This window comes from Rhinoderma darwinii, unplaced genomic scaffold, assembly GCF_050947455.1.
Source record: "Rhinoderma darwinii isolate aRhiDar2 unplaced genomic scaffold, aRhiDar2.hap1 Scaffold_732, whole genome shotgun sequence".
NCBI classification, from domain to species: domain Eukaryota; kingdom Metazoa; phylum Chordata; class Amphibia; order Anura; family Rhinodermatidae; genus Rhinoderma; species Rhinoderma darwinii.
In genome coordinates this window covers 211,270-219,976 of record NW_027464294.1, presented here as the reverse complement: position 1 = coordinate 219,976, position 8,707 = coordinate 211,270, and the positions used below count along the sequence as shown (strand labels likewise).

At 57.1% G+C, this 8,707-nt stretch overlaps 1 pseudogene; it reads left to right on the top strand.

Annotated features, from left to right (window-relative positions):
• The first annotated feature begins 7,100 nt into the window (after positions 1-7,100).
• On the top strand, positions 7,101-8,049 carry LOC142729709 (olfactory receptor 5G9-like; annotated as a pseudogene).
• Positions 8,050-8,707: the final 658 nt, after the last annotated feature.

The following is an 8,707-nucleotide window of genomic DNA, read 5'->3' as shown; positions in this document are numbered from 1 at the left end:
ACAGGTCAGAATCCCACACGAGCCGTCACCCACACAGATCAGAGTCGCACACAGGTCAGAGTCGCACACAGGTCAGAGTCGCACACAGGTCAGAGTCGCACACAGGTCAGAGTCGCACACAGGTCAGAGCCGCACACGAGCCGTCAACCACACAGGTTAGAGTCCCACACGAGCCGTCACCCACACAGGTCAGAATCCCACACAGGTCACAGTCCCACACGAGCCGTCAACCACAAAGGACAGAGCCCCACATGAGCCGTCACCCACACAGGTCAGAGCCGCACACGAGCCGTCAGCCACACAGGTCAGAATCCCACACGAGCCGTCACCCACACAGGTCAGAATCCCACACGAGCCGTCACCCACACAGGACAGAGCCCCACATAGGTCAAAATCCCACACAGGACAGAGCCCCACACAGGTCAGAACCCACACGAGCCGTCACCCACACAGGTCAGAATCCCACACGAGCCGTCACCCACACAGGTAAGAATCCCACACAGGTCAGAGTCGCACACAGGTCAAAGTCGCACACAGGTCAGAGTCGCACACAGGTCAGAGTCGCACACAGGTCAGAGTCGCACACAGGTCAGAGTCGCACACAGGTCAGAGTCGCACACAGGTCAGAGTCGCACACAGGTCAGAGTCGCACACAGGTCAGAGTCGCACACAGGTCAGAGTCGCACACAGGTCAGAGTCCCACACAGGTCAGAGTCGCACACAGGTCAGAGTCGCACACGAGCCGTAACCCACACAGGTCAGAATCCCACACGAGCCGTCACCCACACAGATCAGAGTCGCACACAGGTCAGAGTCGCACACAGGTCAGAGTCGCACACAGGTCAGAGTCGCACACAGGTCAGAGTCCCACACGAGCCGTCACCCACACAGGTCAGAGCCCCACACGAGCCGTCACCCACACAGGTCTGAGACCCACACGAGCGTCACCCACACAGGTCAGGGTCCCACACAGGTCAAGGTCCCACACGAGCCGTCACCCACATAGGTCAGAATCCCACACGAGACGTTACCCACACAGGTCAGAATCCCACACAGGTCAGAGTCGCACACAGGTCAGAGTCGCACACAGGTCAGAGTCGCACACAGGTCAGAGTCGCACACAGGTCAGAGTCGCACACAGGTCAGAGTCGCACACAGGTCAGAGTCGCACACAGGTCAGAGTCGCACACAGGTCAGAGTCGCACACAGGTCAGAGTCGCACACGAGCCGTAACCCACACAGGTCAGAATCCCACACGAGCCGTCACCCACACAGATCAGAGTCGCAAACAGGTCAGAGTCGCACACAGGTCAGAGCCGCACACAGGTCAGAGCCGTCAACCACACAGGACAGAGTCGCACACGAGCCGTCACCCAGACAGGACAGAGCCCCACACGAGCCGTCAACCACACAGGACAGAGTCCCACACGAGCTATCACCCACACAGGTCAGAGTCCCACACGAGCCGTCACCCACACAGGTCAGAGCCCCACACGAGCCGTCACCCACACAGGTCTGAGACCCACACGAGCGTCACCCACACAGGTCAGGGTCCCACACGAGACGTTACCCACACAGGTCAGAGTCGCACACAGGTCAGAGTCGCACACAGGTCAGAGTCGCACACAGGTCAGAGTCGCACACAGGTCAGAGTCGCACACAGGTCAGAGTCGCACACAGGTCAGAGTCGCACACAGGTCAGAGTCGCACACAGGTCAGAGTCGCACACAGGTCAGAGTCCCACACGAGCCGTCACCCACACAGGACAGAGCCCCACACGAGCCGTCACCCACACAGGTCAGAGCCCCACACGAGCCGTCACCCACACAGGTCTGAGCCCCACACGCGCCGTCACCCACACAGGTCAGGGTCCCACACAGGTAAGGGTCCCACACGAGCCGTCACCCACACAGGTCAGAGTCGCACACAGATCAGAGTCGCACACAGGTCAGAGTCGCACACAGGTCAGAGTCGCACACAGGTCAGAGTCGCACACAGGTCAGAGTCGCACACAGGTCAGAGCCGCACACAGGTCAGAGCCGCACACGAGCCATCAACCACACAGGTCAGAGTCCCACACGAGCCGTCACCCACACAGGTCAGAATCCCACACAGGTCAGAGTCGCACGCAGGTCAGAGTCCCACACGAGCCGTCAACCACAAAGGACAGAGCCCCACACGAGCCGTCACCCACACAGGTCAGAGCCGCACACGAGCCATCACCCACACAGGTCAGAATCCCACACGAGCCGTCAACCACACAGGTCAGAATCCCACACGAGCCGTCACCCACACAGGACAGAGCCCCACATAGGTCAAAATCCCACACAGGACAGAGCCCCACACAGGTCAGAGTCCCACACAGGTCAGAGTCGCACACAGGTCAGAGTCGCACACAGGTCAGAGTCGCACACAGGTCAGAGTCGCACACAGGTCAGAGTCGCACACAGGTCAGAGTCGCACACAGGTCAGAGTCGCACACTGGTCAGAGTCGCACACAGGTCAGAGTCGCACACAGGTCAGAGTCGCACACGAGCCGTCAACCACACAGGACAGAGTCCCACACAGGTCAGAATTCCACACGAGCCGTAACCACACAGGTCAGAATCGCACACGAGCCGTCACCCACACAGGTCAGAGTCCCACACGAGCCGTCACCCACACAGGTCAGAGCCCCACACGAGCAGTCACCCACACAGGTCTGAGACCCACACGAGCGTCACCCACACAGGTCAGGGTCCCACACAGGTCAAGGTCCCACACGAGCCGTCACCCACATAGGTCAGAATCCCACACGAGCCGTCAACCACACAGGTCAGAATCCCACACGAGCCGTCACCCACACAGGACAGAGCCAAACATAGGTCAAAATCCCACACAGGACAGAGCCCCACACAGGTCAGAATCCCACACGAGCCGTCACCCACACAGGTCAGAATCCCACACGAGCCGTCACCCACACAGGTCAGAGTCCCACACAGGTCAGAGTCCCACACAGGTCAGAGTCGCACACAGGTCAGAGTCGCACACAGGTCAGAGTCGCACACAGGTCAGAGTCGCACACAGGTCAGAGTCGCACACAGGTCAGAGTCGCACACAGGTCAGAGTCGCACACAGGTCAGAGTCGCACACAGGTCAGAGTCGCACACAGGTCAGAGTCGCACACAGGTCAGAGTCGCACACAGGTCAGAGTCGCACACAGGTCAGAGTCGCACACAGGTCAGAGTCGCACACGAGCCGTCACCCAGACAGGACAGAGCCCCACACGAGCCGTCAATCACACAGGACAGAGTCCCACACGAGCTATCACCCACACAGGTCAGAATCCCACACGAGCCGTAACCACACAGGTCAGAATCCCACACGAGCCGTCACCCACACAGGTCAGAGTCCCACACGAGCCGTCACCCACACAGGTCAGAGTCCCACACGAGCCGTCAACCACACAGGTCAGAATCCCACACGAGCCGTCACCCACACAGGACAGAGCCAAACATAGGTCAAAATCCCACACAGGACAGAGCCCCACACAGGTCAGAATCCCACACGAGCCGTCACCCACACAGGTCAGAATCCCACACGAGCCGTGACCCACACAGGTCAGAGTCCCACACAGGTCAGAGTCTCACACAGGTCAGAGTCGCACACAGGTCAGAGTCGCACACAGGTCAGAGTCGCACACAGGTCAGAGTCGCACACAGGTCAGAGTCGCACACAGGTCAGAGTCGCACACAGGTCAGAGTCGCACACAGGTCAGAGTCGCACACAGGTCAGAGTCGCACACAGGTCAGAGTCGCACACAGGTCAGAGTCGCACACAGGTCAGAGTCGCACACAGGTCAGAGTCGCACACAGGTCAGAGTCGCACACAGGTCAGAGTCGCACACAGGTCAGAGTCGCACACAGGTCAGAGTCGCACACAGGTCAGAGTCGCACACAGGTCAGAGTCGCACACAGGTCAGAGTCGCACACAGGTCAGAGTCGCACACAGGTCAGAGTCGCACACAGGTCAGAGTCGCACACAGGTCAGAGCCGCACACGAGCCGTCAACCACACAGGTTAGAGTCCCGCACGAGCCGTCACCCACACAGGTCAGAATCCCACACAGGTCACAGTCGCACGCAGGTCAGAGTCCCACACGAGCCGTCAACCACAAAGGACAGAGCCCCACATGAGCCGTCACCCACACAGGTCAGAGCCGCACACGAGCCGTCAGCCACACAGGTCAGAATCCCACACGAGCCGTCACCCACACAGGTCAGAATCCCACACGAGCCGTCACCCACACAGGACAGAGCCCCACACAGGTCAGAGTCGCACACAGGTCAGAGTCGCACACAGGTCAGAGCCCCACACAGGTCAGAACCCACACGAGCCGTCACCCACACAGGTCAGAATCCCACACGAGCCGTCACCCACACAGGTAAGAATCCCACACAGGTCAGAGTCGCACACAGGTCAAAGTCGCACACAGGTCAGAGTCGCACACAGGTCAGAGTCGCACACAGGTCAGAGTCGCACACAGGTCAGAGTCGCACACAGGTCAGAGTCGCACACAGGTCAGAGTCGCACACAGGTCAGAGTCGCACACAGGTCAGAGTCGCACACAGGTCAGAGTCGCACACAGGTCAGAGTCGCACACAGGTCAGAATCGCACACAGGTCAGAGTCGCACACAGGTCAGAGTCGCACACAGGTCAGAGTCGCACACAGGTCAGAGTCCCACACAGGTCAGAGTCGCACACAGGTCAGAGTCGCACACGAGCCGTAACCCACACAGGTCAGAATCCCACACGAGCCGTCACCCACACAGATCAGAGTCGCACACAGGTCAGAGTCGCACACAGGTCAGAGTCGCACACAGGTTAGAGTCGCACACAGGTTAGAGTCGCACACAGGTCAGAGTCGCACACAGGTCAGAGTCGCACACAGGTCAGAGTCGCACACAGGTCAGAGCCGCACATGAGCCGTCAACCACACAGGTCAGAGTCCCACACGAGCCGTCACCCACACAGGTCAGAATCCCACACAGGTCAGAGTCGCACGCAGGTCAGAGTCCCACACGAGCCGTCAACCACAAAGGACAGAGCCCCACACGAGCCGCCACCCACACAGGTCAGAGCCGCACACGAGCCGTCAGCCACACAGGTCAGAATCCCACACGAGCCGTAAACCACACAGGTCAGAATCCCACACGAGCCGTCACCCACACACGACAGAGCCCCACATAGGTCAAAATCCCACACAGGACAGAGTCGCACACGAGCCGTAACACACACAGGTCAGAATCCCACACGAGCCGTCACCCACACAGGTCAGAAGCCCACACAGGTCAGTCCCACACGAGCCGACACCCACAAAGGTCAGAATCTCACACGAGCCGTCACCCACACAGATCAGAATCCCACACAGGTCAGAGCCGCACACGAGCCGTCACCCACACAGGTCAGAGTCCCACACGAGCCGTCACCCACACAGGACAGAGCCCCACACGAGCCGTAACCCACACAGGTCAGAGTCCCACACAGGTCAGAGTCGCACACGAGCCGTCACCCACACAGGTCAGTCCCACACGAGCCGTCACCCACACAGGTCAGAGTCCCACACGAGCCGTCACCCACACAGATCAGAATCTCACACGAGCCGTCACCCACACAGGTCAGAATCCCACACAGGTCAGAGCCGCACACGAGCCGTCACCCACACAGGTCAGAGTCCCACACGAGCCGTCACCCACACAGGTCAGAGTCCTACAAGAGCAGTCACCCACACAGGACAGAGCCCCACACGAGCCGTCAACCACACAGGTCAGAGTCACACACGAGCCGTCACCCACACAGGTCAGTCCCACACGAGCCGTCACCCACACAGGTCAGAGTCCCACACGAGCCGTCACCCACACAGATCAGAATCTCACACGAGCCGTCACCCACAGAGGTCAGAATCCCACACAGGTCAGAGCCGCACACGAGCCGTCACCCACACAGGTCAGAGTCCTACAAGAGCAGTCACCCACACAGGACAGAGCCCCACACGAGCCGTCAACCACACAGGTCAGAGTCCCACACGAGCCGTCACCCACACAGGTCAGAATCCCACACAGGTCAGAGTCGAACACGAGCCGTCACCCACACGGGTCAGAGTCCCACACGAGCCGTCACCCACACAGGTCAGAGCCCCACACGAGCCGTCACCCACACAGGTCAGAGCCCCACACGAGCCGTCACCCACACAGGTCAGAGCCCCACACGAGACGTTACCCCACACAGGTCAGAATCCCACACAGGTCAGAATCCCACACAGGTCAGAGTCGCACACAGGTCAGAGTCGCACACGAGCCGTAACCCACACAGGTCAGAATCCCACATGAGCCGTCACCCACACAGGTCAGAATCCCACACGAGCCGTCACCCACACAGGTCAGAATCCCACACGAGCCGTCACCCACACACGTCAGAGCCGCACACGAGCTGTCACCCACACACGTCAGAGCCGCACACGAGCCGTCACCCACACACGTCAGAGCCGCACACGAGACGTTTCCCACACAGGTCAGAATCCCACACAGGTCAGAATCCCACACAGGTCAGAATCCCACACAGGTCAGAGTCGCACACGAGCCGTCACCCACACAGGTCAGAGTCGCACCTGGTAGGATATAACGTAGGCAGTATAAAATTTGTATTACTCATTGTGCTTGATGCGATATATCTTAGACCAATATCTTATCAATAGGCCGTAAATATATACGCTAGAAAAATACCCTAAAACTTTGACAACCAGACTCATGATTAGTGAGAGGTTGTCACAGCCCCGCCCCCTGTTACTAACAACAACAAATAGTAATTAAATGAGAACCTGAGTCCTTTCCCTGCAGCTCGCTTGAGACGAGTCCATCAGAACAGAGGATCTTAGGACGGAAGTAACATAAATCTGGTCACTTTATATTTACACGACTAATAAGAACCTAAAATCACTGTCAAAGCTCGAAAATAAATACCACAAGGAAAATTAGTGCCGGGTGTGAACAGTTTGTGAGTCCCCTGTGATCAGACCTCAGCTCCAGACGTGTGACTTGTCATTTCCATCATTACACAGGACAATGGAAGTCGCTAATCGGACCCAGGTGACCATATTCCTGCTTTCCGGACTAACAGAAAAAAGAGAAGCTCGTCCCGTTCCTCTTCACGCTCTTCTTGGTGGTCTACACAGTGACTGTAGTGGGCAACATCGGCATGGTAGCTATTGTGTACGGCACCACCGGCCTCCACGGCCCCACCGGCCTCCACGGCCCCATGTACTACTTCTTGTCTTATCTCTGCATGGTTGACCTCTGCTACTCCTCCGTGGTGACTCCCAAGATGCTTTCCGACCTGTTCTCCCAGATAAAGTCTATATTGTTGAATGGTTGTGCCCTGCAGCTCTTCTTCTTTGCCGGCCTGGCGGTCACCGAAGCCCTCCTGCTCTCGAGCATGTCATACGACCGCTACATCGCCATCTGTCATCCTCTCCATTACGTCTCGATAATGACCAGGAGCAGATGTTCACGTCTGGTCCTCCTCGCCTCATCCATTGGCTTCTTCCAGTCAACAGTTCAAACCAGTTGCGTGTTCCATCTCCCGTTCTGCGGGCCGAATCTCCTGGACCACTTCTACTGCGACATCCCTCCGCTGCTCAAGTTGTCTTGCTCCAGCACTCTTCTATGTGACATGGTGACCGTCTTCTTCACGTGTTCTTGTGGGATTGGCTCTTAGGTGACGGTCTTGGTCTCCTACACTCTAATAATCTCCTCCATTCTCAGGATGAAGTCTACGGAGGGCAGGAAGAAGGCCTTCAGTACATGTTCTTCTCATCTCACATGCATATCCATCTTCTACGGGACGGTCTTCTTCATTTACCTACGTCCACCAGCCACCGGCTTTGGGAAACGCGACAAGGTAGTCTCTTTCTTCTACACGGTCATGATACCGATGTTGAACCCTCTTATATACAGCTTAAGAAACCAAGAGGTGAAACGGGTGGTTTTAGAGGTCATCCACAAATCTCCTTGAGAAACCTGGGCTTTTTGGTTCCAGAGGTTTCTCCCACTTCTTTTCAAAAACGCAACCAATCGAGGCATCAAACAACTAGAAGGTCCATATGATACGGCCAGTAGATATCTACTCAACTTGGAGGAGGCCACAAGTAAAACTGAAGACGTCATTTGGATTGGTGGCCATATGGCAATCACAAGGAGGTCTACGTTAGAGGGGTCCACACCAAAAATGGGACTATTCCCCCAAATAACAAATAACCTCACTGAGTAAAAGTCCTTCACAGCTGATGGGTATTTTACACAAACCCGGTAGTGAAATTAGCCCATTCCCAGGGTAACTCCACCCACAACACATAGCCGCTCTATGCCCCACCCCCGTCATTGGTTCCTTACTAGAGGAATGTCGTCTACTTTATGTATGAGATCCACATGGACCAAAAACGGAAGACAACCATTGATTTTTCTTGAACTAGGTAGTTGTCCCAGCGCACCCCCACTCCCACAGTCATAACCCAATCAATGTAATTATCCCCCTCCCCCAGAACAGCTGGAAATGTGGGGTGTAACCTGCAGACTTCGGGGTCGTTTCCTTCCCTCCGATGATCCTTCTCTCTCTCCATGTTGCCGAGTGGGCAGGCTTTTCCTAGTGTGATGTCAGAGCTGTGTTGTGTGCT